Below are 15,000 nucleotides of genomic sequence, written 5' to 3' on the forward strand. Positions count from 1 at the left end.
GGTCATGTCTATGATTCCACGCTCCAGCCAGCAACCCTGCACTCAAGCCGGATGAGCCTGTGCTCAAATTGGCAACCTCGGCGTTTCAAACCTGGGTCCTCAGCATCCCAGGCCAACGCTCTATCCCCTGCACCACCTTCTGGTCAGGCACACATAACTTTCTGAATGTTGATTTACCAGTTGATAAGTCTAAACCAGAAAACATTATAGCCAGAAATGATATTAATGATTAATTCATTCAATCTACTCATATTATAAATGTGGACGAAGACCATGAGAAGTTCAGTGGCAAGCTCAAAATAAATGTATCCATGAGAAGTTCAGTGGCAAGCTCAAAATAAATGTAAGGATTAGATTAAACCCTTGGTCAGCAAACCGTGGCTTGCGAGCCACATGTGGCTTTTTAGCCCCGTGAGTGTGGCTCTTCCACAAAATACCACGTGCAGGCACTACCTCAATAAGGAATGTACCTACCTATATAGTTTAAGTTTAAAAAACTTCGCTCTCAAAGACATTTCAATCGTCGTACTGTTGATATTTGGCTCTGTTGACTAATAAGTTTGCCGACCACTGGATTAAACCAACATTCCCAAATTGTTTTCTAGAACTTTGTATTTCTATGCAATGATAACTGTTATATATACAAATTACTTAGAAAATAAGGAGAAGGAAAATGGAGGTCCATAGTGAAATAAATTAAGAAAACACTAGTAAAACAAATTTAAACAGTATTTTTAATAAGAACACTCAGACTTTAATATGTTTACAAAGGCAGTGAGTCTTTGACTTTTGCAAAATTATTTAACCTAGGTACTTTTTTAATGTAATATATATTTTGAAAGTCTAACTCAGATGAACTTTATGCTGTCTTTCACCTTTGAAATTCTATAAATTTATCTATTAGTGTCAATCTCAGGAAGCCTTCTTTCCTGGGCAGATAATTTAATATACCTGATTCTTCAGAAGAGGCATTCAATCATTCAATCATAGATTCATTTAATTAATTATATTCATTTCTCTGTTCCCCTCTCCCCTTACCTCCCCCTTTTTCTCACATGTCCTAAAATTGAATAAATATAAGCATAGGTTTATTCAGAATAATCAGATCAGACTAAAGAGGTACCATAAAAGTGGAGGAGAACAGGGCATTTTTGCAATGTCACTTCAAACAGGTTTCTGGACGGTAATGTCAAGGCCAAGTTACATTACCCTATTTCTCAATAATCCAAACACCTGGGGAAAGTCTTTGCAATTCAGAAAACAGCAGGTGGGCACAAAGAAAATACCTCAAGGAAAGAAAAGTTACTCAGGGAACAGTGGAGGCACCTTTCCCCAGCTGTGTCCCACATGATCCTCTGCCTTAATTCCTCTTGGCTTTCTTGCTTTTTCTCCCTTCGACCCATTTGATTTTCTTGTTTTCTTCCTCAATCTTTTTGCAAGTCTTCTCTTTTCAGCATGTGACTGGATAAGTTATAGGACACACTGGCAGCTGGCCACGGAGTCTTCCCAGAAGAGCGCCCACTTTTCAGGAAACCCTGCCTCGTTCCCAGTAAAGAGAAGATGTCAGAGAAGGGAGGTGGCAGAAAGTGAGATGATGGCAAGTTCAAACAGCTTACTAAGATTTGGGATCTCAAGCACATACCTGTTCACAAAAACAGACAACACCAACTGTATCCATTTCATACTTAATACATATAAAGTTTTATACATGCGTCAAGTATCAGTGTTAAATTTTTTGAGAATGAGTTACCCTGTTAACGGTAATAGTTCATGATACCTCTGCTGTATATTTTCCGGGAGGGGACTGGAGGGAAAGGGAAGGGGAGGGAAGAAAGAAAAAAAAGGAAGGTAGGAATTATATTTAAAGCCTATGTTGTGTGGTTGGCCTGTTGTGAAATCCCCCCCCCCCCCCGTTTACAGAACCTACACATTGGGAACCTCTGCTATATATCATACTAAATTCACACACATCCTCACACAATCTCATGCAAACAGATTTTGAAAAGAAAAATTAAGTAGGAAAACGATTTCCCTACCTAACTTACCTACTCCTATATATTTATGCAATTAAGCAATAAATAATTTTCAGTATGTATTCACGTGCAGTATCTTACACAATCCCTATCACAACTTTGAAACAGAGGTCAGATTCTAGCATCCTCATTTTCAGAGGCTAGAAGCTCCCCCATATCCCACTCTCCTAATGCTGGTGGGCCCCAGGACTCAGACCTTGATCTTCACCCTTTCTCTATCCACACACATCACCAATCATACCCAGTTTTATGATTCAAATGCCATTTATGTGCTGACAATTCCCAACTTCTATCTCAGAAGTCCCAACTCAAATCCCTAATTACCTCTTCAACATCTCCACCTGGCAAACTAGTAAGCATCTAAAGCCTATATAAAAACTTGATTCCTTCAACAACAGCACACACATCCTCCCTCTTCCTCATCTCAGTAAATGCCACCACTATTCCCCATGCTGTTTCAGCAAAACCAGAGGTCAGTCTTGACATACCTATTTCTGTCACACCCCACATCTAAACCATCCACAATTCTATCAGCTCTAGCTTCAAAATGTGTCACACATCCAACAATTTCTCACTACCTCCATTGCTACTATCCATTCCTAGTCACCATCTTCTTAACACAAGCAACCAAGAGGCAGGACTCAAGCAGTTTCAGCCTCCATTGTATGTGCAATGTCTGACACACAATGAATGCTCACTGAAAAGTGCATGAATACTGGGTCAGAGAGGTGATCTGACTCACAGAGTAAGTAAATGACAACAGCTAGGTCTTGAACCCAGATCTCCACATATGTAGGAAAGGATCATTCCCACGACTCCATACTTTTTGAAATTTTAAAGAAAAGGGGTTGGGGGAGTAGTAAATACTGCTGCCTTTCATCTTTGTGCTTGATTTTTTTACCTTTTACCCTTCTCTCTCAAATGCACATACTCAAAACTTCTTTGCCAACAAACTTCTACTCTCAGCACTGAGGAAATGCATGTTAGTGGATCCAAAGTATAGTAAACTTGACAGCAATGCCTTTAGACCCAAGTCCACTTTGGTAAGATAGTGTAAACAGTTTTAATGATTAAAATAGATGACAGGGAAAAGGACAGGATCAGATGCTTCTGTAACCTAAGCCCAATTCTAAACTAAAAATATCAGGACACAGGACTGGGTGTGGGGGTGTTTCTATGAAGTAAAGCAACATATGCATACATTTTACCTAAATGCACTTATGTATTCTTATTGGTGTTCTTAAAAAATAGCTACTAGAAGGCCCTGGCCGGTTGGCTCAGTGGTACAGCGTCGGCCTGGCGTGCTAGGGGTCCCGGGTTTGATTCCCGGCCAGGGCACACAGGAGAAGCGCCCATCTGCTTCTCCACCCTCCCCCTCTCCTTCCTCTCTGTCTTTCTCTTCCCCTCCCGAGAAAGCCGAGGCTCCATTGGAGCGAAGATGGCCTGGGCGCTGGGGATGGCTCCTTGGCCTTTGCCCCAGGCGCTAGAGTGGCTCTGGTCGCAACAGAGCGAGGCCCCGGAGGGGCAGAGCATCGCCCCCTGGTGGGCAGAGCGTCGCCCCCTGGTGGGTGTGCCGGGTGGATCCCGGTGGGACGCATTTGGGAGTCTATCTGACTGTCTCTCCCTGTTTCCAGCTTCGGAAAAATACAAAAAAAAAAAAAAAGACTACTAGAAAATGAAAAGGTTCTAAAAATATATATATAACACTTTTCTAAGCATACTAAACCTCTCTGGGCCTTCCTCAGGCCAGCAGCAAAGCGGGATCTATAGAGTGCCAGACTCATTACAGCCCTGCCACAATCAATCCAACTGCTCTGAGCCTCAGGTTCCTCAGCTACAAGAACAGACAAATCAGATGCGTAAGGTGTATGTTCTCAGTCCTGACAGGCCAAGAAGACTCCCAAATATTATGGAATTGGGCCCTGAGAAGACACAGGAACCACTTAAAAGTACAATAAATTATGCTAATGAAACACAAACATGTTCCTTTACTATCAGAGAGTTCTTAAGAACTACAAGAGTGCAGGAAGACTCAGCTGACACCAGAATTGTACCCACTGACTAAAACATCATCATTGACCCTTACTCTGCTGTTCCCATTAGCCTAAATCCTTCTAAATCAACTTTCCCAGTTTGGACCTGGAGAACATTCAAAGGTGTTTAGCATAGAACTGTCTGTCCAAAATGAAACTAGTAAAGAAAATAAATAAAAATCAAGTAAAGGAGACTACTGACCTCCTTGACAGAGAAACATTTCAGACAATTTACAAATGTCTATTTATCTCTAAATAGTGTTGGTAATGTAAAGTCAGCCCTGCTCAAGCCAAAACATATGCACTGTTATCACAACTTTTATCAAGTCCTTAAATATAAAACCTCTCTTTAGTTTTGTTCGTTTGTTTTTGTTTTGTTTTTGGTCCTTATTCCCATGATGGTGATTCTCTCCAAATGACATGCATATTGAGATGTATGTACCCTTATTACTGTATTTTTCACTCCAGAAAAATATGAAGCAAAAAATACGGTAATTTTAACATGATCGAGGTCGTTTTACTGAGCTATCATTTCCAGGTACTCTTTATTCTTTTGTATTGTATGTTTGTATGTATTACTCTTCAAGCTTTCAACATATTCGGGCAAGTCTTCTTTCTCATGTGTTCCAACAAGTAAAAGTTTTACTATGCAGATTGACAAAAACAAAATATTCTAGTTTGCTTATATTAGTGCATTTGGGAAACAGTCTCAACAGCCCCAGAGCAGATGCAGGTGGTTAAGGCTCTTATCTTTCCCAGTCTTCATGGTTTTATGCCTCTAGTAGCAAAATGCCATTTGAATAATCTTAATCAGACATTCGAATTGCAGTATTTCATTCCAAACTTGCTAAAATGGAAGCGTATGCCCACAGTCTTTAGAAAATACTATCCTGTATATTCACAACATATATTTACACACACTTTGTTTAAATAAATATGCAGTGTACACTGTATTTTTAAATATAACTTTGCAAGGTCTGAATGTTTGTCATCCCCCCTCACTCTCCAAAATTTACCAGTTGGAATCCTAACACCCAGTGTGATGGTATCAGGAGATTGGGCCTTTGGGAGGTGATTATGCCATGAGGTTAGAGAGAGCCCTCAGGAATGGTATCAGTGACCTTATAAAAGAGACCCCCTCACCCCAGGGCTCTCTAGCCCCTTCTACAATGTGAAGATACAAGGGAAGCCTGCAACCTGCAAGAGGATCCTTCCCTCACCATGCTGGCACTCTGACCTTGGGACTTCCAGCCTCCAGAACTGTGAGACATAAATTTCTGTTGCTTATAAGGTTCCTATTCTCTGATGTTTTGTTATAGCAGCCCTAACAGACTAAGACAAATCTCGATGCATAGAAGAAGTTGTGTAATTAGAGGTGGCCTTTCTCCAGCTCAAAAATCAAGCAAGAATTAAATTCCCAGACCAGGTCACAGGCTTCATCAAGCTCTATTCATCAAAAGCCCAGACTACTGAAACATTACTGGCAACATAACAGACACAGAATAAGTCCTTGCTGAGTTAAGGAAGGAATGAATGAACCAATGAATAAATAAACAAAGGTCACAAGAACTGAGCTTCTACTGTTACACTGTCTAGAATTATCCTAGAGACTGTCATGTTTTATTTCTCCTTCTGACCATTAACCTAATGCAGGGGTCGGGAACCTATGGCTCGCGAGCCAGATGTGGCTCTTTTGATGGCTGCATCTGGCTCGCAGACAAATCTTTAATAATAAAAAAAATAACGTTAAAAATATAAAACATGCCTGACCTGTGGTGGCGCAGTGGATAAAGCGTCGACCTTGAAATGCTGAGGTCGCCGGTTCGAGGCCCTGGGCTTGCCCAGTCAAGGCACATATGGGAGTTGATGCTTCCAGCTCTTCCCCCCTTCTCTCTCTCTGTCTCTCTTTCCTCTCTCTCCTTCTCTCTCTCCTCTCTAAAAATGAATAAATAAAAAATAAAAAATATATAAAACATTCTCGTGTATTATAATCCATTTCCTACCGCTCATGTTCATGGTTGCGGGTGGCTGGAGCCATCACAGCTGTCCTCTGGGAGAACACCAAATTTTTATTAGATAATGCATAACGTACACGGGTCATTGTGAGGTCAGGAGGTAAACTTCCCTCCTTTTAATCAAGTAGTCAGCTTGCTAACTGCGGAAACCCATTTGACGAAGAAGATGGCTAAAAGAAAAAAAGATGAGGAGTATCGTACTTTTCAGCAGGAATGGACAGAGGAATTCACCTTTGTGGAGAGAGCAGGTTCTGCAGTGTGTCTAATATGCAATGATAAAATTGCATCGATGAAACGGTCAAATATACAGCAGCACTTCGACACACGCCATATTACATTTGCATAGAAATACCCAGCGGGGGACAGCAGGAAGAAAGCATGTCAAGAGCTACTGTGCAGAGTGCAAGCTAGTCAGCAGCAACTCCGTGTTTGGACCCAACAAGGTGACTGGAATTCAGCTAGCTTTGCTGGTGCTTTAGCAATTGTGAGAAACGGAAAGCCATTCACAAATGGGGAGTATGCCAAAACATTCATGCCTGATGTTGCCAATGGACTTTTTGATGACTTTTCGGATAGACAAGGTAATCAAATGAATAAAAGACATGCCTCTGTTGGCAAGAACTGTTCACGATCGTACCATCATGATGGCAAATCAAATTGAGGCAACACAAGTGAGGGACATAAATGCAGCACCATTCTTTTCTCTCGCTTTGGATGAGTCAACAGACGTAACCCATTTATCCCAGTTCAGCGTGATTGCAAGGTATGCTGTCAGTGACACACTACTTGAGGAAAGTCTTGCTGTTTTGCCTATGAAAGAGACAAGAGGGGAGGATTTATGGAAGTTTTTCACTGAGTGTGCTAAAGAAAAAAATCTACCGTTGAATAAACTTATTTCGGTGTGTACTGATGGTGCTCCATGTATGGTGGGGAAAAACAAAGGCTTCGTAGCGCTTCTTTGTGAACATGAAGAGACCCATCCTACATTTTCACTGCATCCTACATCAGGAGGTGCTTTGTGCCCAGATGTGTGGCGAACAGCTTGGTGAGGTGATGTCACTGGTCATTCGGGTGGTCAACTTTATTGTTGCCCAAGCTTTAAATGATCACCAGTTTAAAACTGCTGGATGAAGTTGGGAATAATTATCCTGGTCTGCTTCTGCACAGCAATGTGCGTTAGTTGTCAAGAGGGAAGGTGCTCAGCCATTTCACAGCTTGTCTGAGCGAAATTCGGACTTTTCTTGAAATGAAAAACGTCGAGCATCCTGAGTTAGCTAACACTGAGTGGCTCTTGAAGTTCTACTATCTCGTGGACATGACTGAACATCTGAACCAGCTCAATGTGAAAATGCAAGGTGTTAGAAATACAGTCTTATCCCTTCAACAAGCAGTGTTTGCATTTGAAAACAAGCTGGAACTCTTCATCGCTGACATTGAAACAGGTCATATACTACACTTTGAAAAACTGGGAGAGTTTAAAGATGCACGCACAGCAAGTGACCCTGCTCAACATCTTGATCTCCAGCAGCTAGCGGGCTTCACATCTAATCTCCTGCAGTCATTCAAAGCACACTTTGGAGAATTTCGTGAGCACACTTGTCTTTTTAAGTTCATTACCCATCCAACATGAGTGTGCAGTGGACAGCGCCAACCTGAGTTACATCCCTGGTGTCTCCATCAGAGATTTTGAGCTACAAGCTGCTGACCTGAAGGCCTCAGACATGTGGGTGAATAAGATCAAGTCACTGAATGAAGATTTGGAAAGCCTTGCACGACAGCAAGCAGAGTTGGCGAGCAAACACAAGTGGGCAGAAATGAAAAAACTTCAACCCGCGGACCAGCTGATTGTCAAAACTTGGACACGCTTCCTGTCACATAACACACACTGCAGCATGTGAGTATTGCTGTACTGACAATGTTTAGTTCCATGTATGCATGTGAGCAGTCTTTCTCACATCTAAAGAACGTTAAGACCGCCCTGGCCGGTTGGCTCAGCGGTAGAGCGTCGGCGTGGCGTGCGGGGGACCCGGGTTCGATTCCCGGCCAGGGCACATAGGAGAAGCGCCCATTTGCTTCTCCACCCCTGCCCCCTCCTTCCTCTCTGTCTCTCTCTTCCCCTCCCGCAGCCAAGGCTCCATTGGAGCAAAGATGGCCCGGGCACTGGGGATGGCTCCTTGGCCTCTGCCCCAGGCGCTAGAGTGGCTCTGGTCGTGGCAGAGCGATGCCCTGGAGGGGCAGAGCATCGCCCCCTGGTGGGCAGAGCGTCGCCCCCTGGTGGGCGTGCCGGGTGGATCCCGGTTGGGCACATGCGGGAGTCTGTCTGACTGTCTCTCCCTGTTTCCAGCTTCAGAAAAAATACCAAAAAATAAAAATAAATAAATAAAATTAAAAACGTTAAGACCAACCTACGATCATGTTTAATGGATGGAAGTCTCAATGCCTGCATGAAGCTTAACCTCACCACGTATCAACTAGACTACAAAGCCATCAGCAAAACCATGTAGCACCAGAAGTTGCATTAATGGTAAGAAGTACTTTATTCATCATTGGTTAGCAATAGCATAACAACGTTATTAAAAAGAATTCAGACTTATTGTACTTTAAAAGTGTTGGTCTTACATAAAATGCACACATTTACTTTATTTAGCGTTAAACATATTGTATGGCTCTCACAGAATTACATTTTAAAATATGTGGCGTTCATGGCTCTCTCAGCCAAAAAGGTTCCCAACCCCTGACCTACTGAAATGCAATATAAGACATTCCAATCAAATTTGATGTTTTGTTTTTCTCCAAATTGCAGCTTGATATTTAATGGTGTGCTTCTTTTCCTGGTGCGGGAGCAGCTGGTTAGCCAAGGGCAGCTCCACATAGGAGCTGTTGACAAGTGAAAGGACACACGCATACATACTACTTGGTTTGAGGTGATTAGGAAGAATGGGCCCCAGGGGCAGAAGACTGAAAGCAGGTGGGGGTGGAGTGGTGTTTAACAGAGGGAGAAGATGACTTGAAAGGGAAATTGGCTGGTGATCAAATACAAAGGTTTTAGGATGGAAAGAAAGGAGAGGACTAGACCAGGAAGAAAGGGTAGACTGACTACTAAGGATGAGAAAACTGAAAGAGAAAGGAAAAGACACGGAGGAAGAGATAAGGAGAGACCATACTATATTATGAGAAGCATTTAAGAGAATAGAAAATGAGTATTCTAATCCAGGTGAAATTTTTGAAGTTTCAGTACTTATTCTCACATTAATGCTTTGATACACTCATTTTATTGATTCTTTGTTCATGGGCTTTCATAGGCAATATATGGAGCTATTCAGTTTTATTTAGCCCTTATCCTTGTGTAAAGGTGACTTCTTCAATGGGATGGTACATCACAGGTCTCTTTGCCATAAAGGTTTCTGCCTTCTAAACTCCAAACAGTACCATGAAAATAATGTTGAAGCTATAATGCTATCTTCATATTTGTTAGTTATTAAACCTCTGACAACCTACAAGATTCTAATGCAGTTTATATTTAATAAAAATAATATATTTTAAAAACAGAAATATGTTTTAAAATAGTAAAACTCCAGGAGCAAGAAAATTGTAAATGAGGACAGAAAGTCAAGAAGGAAACATTACTTGCAAGCCAGTATACAGCTTTCCAAACAGATGACCATGAATTTGGCTCTGAGTTTGCTACAGGTCAGAAAGAAAATGGAAACATGACCTAATACATTATGTTCACTGTCAAAGGGGGGGGGGGGGCACTAGTTCTTTGAGGAAAGAAAATATTTTTTATGCTGTTAGTTCTAAAACAAATTACTCCTGAGGAGGGAGGGAACATTTGAAATTTGATCTCTGGAAACTTCTGTAGTTTTTCCAATTACTTAGAGATTTGTGCTGTACTTGGGAATATCAACACAGGGCATTTATATCCCAAAACAAATCAAGCCAGGACACCAGCCTAAAAACTGTATTTCTCTTTGTTTTTTAGTATTTTTCCACAAAGCCATTTCCCCTTCTATGCTTCCTCTGTCTTCTCTTTGCACTTAGAATTTACTGCCTTAGGACACACAGTCAAAATGGGCAATTAAAGTTGCAAATCTAGAAAAATATTCAGAAGTGGAGAAACAAAGGAACCATTCTTATCCACTAATCAATCTAGAGAGATGAGACTGATAAAAATTGAAGAAAATTACCAGAAAGTATCTAAGAAATGCTAGATTATTTCACAAGGGAATTGGGGCTATAGAAATAAGGCCAGGGCTGACGGATACACAACATAATCAATAGATCAAATGCAATAGAAATGTTTACCTGAAACCTATGTACTCTTGTTGATCAATGTCACCCCATTTAACTTAATTGTCTAAATAAAATTTAAAGGGAGGGGGCAAAAACCTTCCTACTGTAACAGATTAAGAGTAAATAATAGGTGTTGAGGACAGGTGACCAAGTAACTTATCATCCAAACTGGGACACCTGTGGGTTAAAGAGCATACTATTAATAATTATACCCAGGAACAGGCATAAACCAGGACCATACTGTGAATTCACCGTGGCTTAACATTCCCAACAAATATATTTCCTCATTATACCCCCAACACCATCATATCGGATAGAAAAGGCCAACAGTACTCTCATTTTACAGATAAAGAAAGCACATGCCAAAGAGAACAGTTAAATAACTAATTCAAGTTTGCAAAAAGAAATATCAGATCAGTGACCCTACCCAAATCTACTGACTCCTAATCTAATGCCCTTCTACTAAATAACATATGACCTGAATCAAGTAAATGTGGACCTACCTAGGCTCTTCCTCTTTTCTAATAACAAAGATGAAGACATTTTCAAATACAGTGAGATAGTATCTTCCTTTATGCTTTAAATGCAAACATACCTGGGTTTATGTTTTGAGTATTTTACATTTCTAACAGGATTATTTTATTGTTCTTGATTTCACAATTTTCTGTTTCTTCATTTCAAATAACCTCAATATAGGCAAGGATCCTGAATAAGAACAATATGGTGGCATGACAGGCTTAAATTAAAAACTCTCATAAAACTAAATTCAATTTAACTCAGCTAATTCAGGCTCTCCATTTTAATACATTAACAATAATCTGTCTCTCTTTTCTGACCCTAAAAATGAGTTCTACTATGTCATCACGTGTACTACAGTAAGTAACAAATGATTAGAAAATGTTTTACAGAATTATTGAGCCTGATCTGTGGGGCCCAGGGGATAAAGCCTCAACCTAGAACGCCGGTTCAAAACCCCAGGCTCGTCTGGTCAAAGAACATATAGGAGTTGATGCTTCCTGCTCCTCCCCCCTGCTCTCTTTCTTTCTCTCTAAAAATTAATAAATAAAATCTAAAGAAATAAAGAATTACTGGGTAATAGTCATCTAATGTAATCCTCAAACCCCAATGTATATCAGAATCACCTGAGAGCTTTTAAAAACTAAATTATGCCATACTATACCCTGAACCTCCTGAATCAGAAACCCCTAAGAGAATAATTTTTAAACTCTTCAGGTGATTCTGAGGCCTAGCCCTTCTAATTCCAATCCAAATCTAGCCAACCCAAGATTTTACAAGGTAGACGAAGGTAATAAACCCACCGTCAGCCACAGTTATGTCATTCTACTCTCACCTCTACAACCTACATGATTTATTGATTTTTCTTTTTCTCCACTCTGCAATGCAGTGCAGATGGACAGCTGAGGACCTGCACACTGCAAAAGAGAAAGCTCCTGTTTGCCTCTTTCCCCAACACCTCACAAACATCTTTTGAATTAGCTCATGTCAAAAGATAATAATTGTCATGATCATAATAATACACCAATAAAAGCTGATGTTTGCTAAGTATTTACTATGCCACTAGCTGTGCCAATTACTCTGCATACATGAGCTTAATCTCCACATTAACCCTGCAAGGTGGGACTATACTCATGCCCATTTCACATTATGGGAGAGGTTAAAACAGCTTTCCCAATACAGCTAAAAAATGACAGTACAAGGACTTGCACCTATATATCCAAAGCTCTTCTCACTACATTCACCAACTAACCTAAAACTATTGAGTCCCCTTTGTCTTCAGGACAGCTAGCTTCCTTTGGGGCTGTAAACCATGGCCCAGGATCCCACAGTGGTCTCAATGGAAGAATCCAAGAAGCTCTTGGATTTTTTATTAGACTGAAAATGAAATCAAAATGTTAAGATTTAGAAAAGGAAAGCAGAGCTCTATTTCTGAAATATAAATTCCTTATATAAGTACTTTCAGAAGGAATCAGCAGCCCTTCTGGAAAATGAAGCATTTAGACTTTGAAGGTGCATCAAAGGTGAATCATTCAATATGTAATTTGGGGCTTTTCTCTCTGGCTGGTTGGAGAGAAATGGGATTCAGGATTTCAAGTGAAATCTCACACCATAAGTATTTCTTCCTCTTTAGTTGCTACACTGGGTAAAGAAAAATGGTCCTTTACCTGAGTGTGTTTGATTGGTAGGTGGCCATATAGTTTATTGTCCTAACCAGGAGACTTTTAAGAGTAAAAGTAGGGTGCTATTCATAATTATGCTGGGAAAAGAGACATATAGTCATCAACCTATTGATGGCAGAATTCAAAGACAGCAATGGAGAAATCAGTTGCCACAGACTCACTAGGGCTCAATCTGGTTCAACAATGTCTGTGTGCCTAGTATGTGCAGTATCCTGTTGGATGGATGGATGGATGGATGGATGGATGGATGGATGGATGGATGGTTGGTTGGTTGGATGGGAGTATACTTAAGATGTGGTATAGGAGCAGAAAGCAGATTCTCAAACTCTACATAAGGTAGACCAAGCATGGTTTCATAGGTTGAGAGTTTCCTGGGGCTGAGATTTGCAGAAAAACAATAGGTATTAAACAGGAGAAACACACTTCAGGTGGGGATGGAGACAGCACACTTCAAACAAAAATAAAAGCACATGTATAAGGCACAGACTCAAGAGCATATAAAAGACTCTTCCATAAAATGCAAGATGGTGCAGTGGATGAGGCAGTGGGTGGCCAGAAATGGGGCTAACATGTTGAGGAAATGCAGACCATGGTCAATCTTCTATGCCATGCTTAAGAGCCAGGAGTTTAGAATGGTCAGAGGAAGCCAATAATGTTGCGTTTAAGAAGGACCAATAAGTATAGGTCATTTCCGGCAAGCAGGAAATAGAAGGCAGAAAGACTGGCAGTTAGGAAGCAAGAAATGCAATAATCCAAATAAGAAATGATGTCAAATCAAAGAGTGAGAAATATCTATACATCCTCTACCTCAGATAAGGGGCTGGGCACCAGACATTTAAAGATTAAACTGGATTACTTGCTGCTTTATGAAAAGTGGAGTCCAACTGAAAAGACAGATACAGGGAAAATTTTAATATAAGGGAATGACCACAAATAGTTTAAATAAAAGGCTTAAATTAAACAACACATGTTTTTTGCTCTAAACACTTGAAGAACTGCTGAAGAGAATGCTAACACAAAGTTTACATACAAGTCATGAAGTCCTGGAACAAAGGAGAAATGAACAGCTGGGGAGAAAGAAAACTTTCTGAGACAAAATTATTCAAGGTTGACCTCCTCATGTTGTTTAAGAATAACTAGGAAGGTCTGGGTTAATATATTTAAAACACAACTATAATTAAAGTAGTGCAACTTGGGGCATGTATGATGGGAGAGTTTTTTCCTGAGTATAAGATGAGGCACAATACTACTCAATGAAAAAGATACCAGATTTAAAATTCTGAGTTCAAATCCCACTAACAGGCTGTGTGACCTTGAGCCAATTATCTTACCTGCCTCTCTTCACTTTCTTCACTGTAAAATGATAATAACCACACCTATACCTCATAGGACTGTGAAGAGGAAATGAATCCGGATTCCTGGTAAAAATGGCAGACTAAACACAAGTATCCAATTTCATTCTCTTGAAACCCCATTAAAGTGTGTGTGTGTGTGTGTGTGTGTAAAATAGTAAATATATTAAAGCTATTTGTTATACAACCAGAACCACAAATATAGGAGGGGCTGGGCAGAAAAGAGGAGAAAACTGTAACCAACTTTTGGAAACTGGTAATTAGGTGGATATGTAGAAAAATGACTTAGATGAACCATGAAAACTGAGTCCCAAGCAGACAATGGCAAAAGCTGAAAACTCAACAGTCACAAGAATCGGAAGCACCAACTAGGGTAAAAGGGCTGGGCAGAGGTGTCTGAGAAACAGAATCCCTTGCCCACTCCTCCATCTCAGCAAAAGTCTAGACTAGCATTGTCCAATGAAATTTTCCACAAAAAAGCAAATGTTCTCTACTCTGCCCAGTACAGTAGCCACTAGTCACAGGTGAGGAACTGACTTAATTTTATTTAATGTTTAATAATTTAATTATGAATGGCTATATGTGGCTATAGGCTACTGCATTTTAGGATGGCACGGGTCTAGGGACTTATTTTCTGGAAAAGATAAAACAGAGGATCCTGTGACTAGAGATGCCAGGCAAAGCACAGGGACTTTGTGGCACACACACACACACACAGGGGGACTGCGTCTGCACACACAACGAATGCTGACTGCTTGGATGCTGCAACCTCCACCCTCTTCCCCACATGGCTCTAGAAACGCTGGCAGCCAGCTCCTGACCTTCCAGGCAAGAGACTAAAGACTCTCCTCTGAAGAATGATACCATCCCACAGGAAGAAACCTAAAGATACTACCGTCGGGGGTTCCCTAATTAAGTGGCCTACACAAGTCACCCTTCCGCCCTGTGTTCCCGTTCCAAGTTCACAAGCCCCATGCACATGTTCCGCTTTCCCTTCATATTTAAGCACGAACAGAGAGCCAAGATAAACAAATGTCAGAGGAAAACCTCCAGTGCAAACAAAGACAGAAAAAAAG

General features: G+C 40.8%; 1 protein-coding gene across 4 annotated transcripts in view; it reads right to left on the reverse strand.

Moving 5' to 3' along the window:
• The window catches only part of JAK1 (Janus kinase 1), a 157,265-nt gene that overhangs the window by 87,175 nt on the left and 55,090 nt on the right, over positions 1–15,000 (reverse strand). The window contains exon 1 of one of the 4 annotated variants that reach the window (XM_066376477.1): positions 5,837–5,860. The exons of the other annotated variants lie outside the window; for them this stretch is intronic. The gene's annotated coding sequence lies outside the window, so the exon portion shown is untranslated. Of the gene's footprint in view, positions 1–5,836; positions 5,861–15,000 lie in introns of those variants that run through there. 4 annotated transcript variants of the gene reach the window in all.

This window comes from Saccopteryx leptura, chromosome 3 (genome assembly GCF_036850995.1).
Source record: "Saccopteryx leptura isolate mSacLep1 chromosome 3, mSacLep1_pri_phased_curated, whole genome shotgun sequence".
Lineage (NCBI taxonomy): Eukaryota > Metazoa > Chordata > Mammalia > Chiroptera > Emballonuridae > Saccopteryx > Saccopteryx leptura.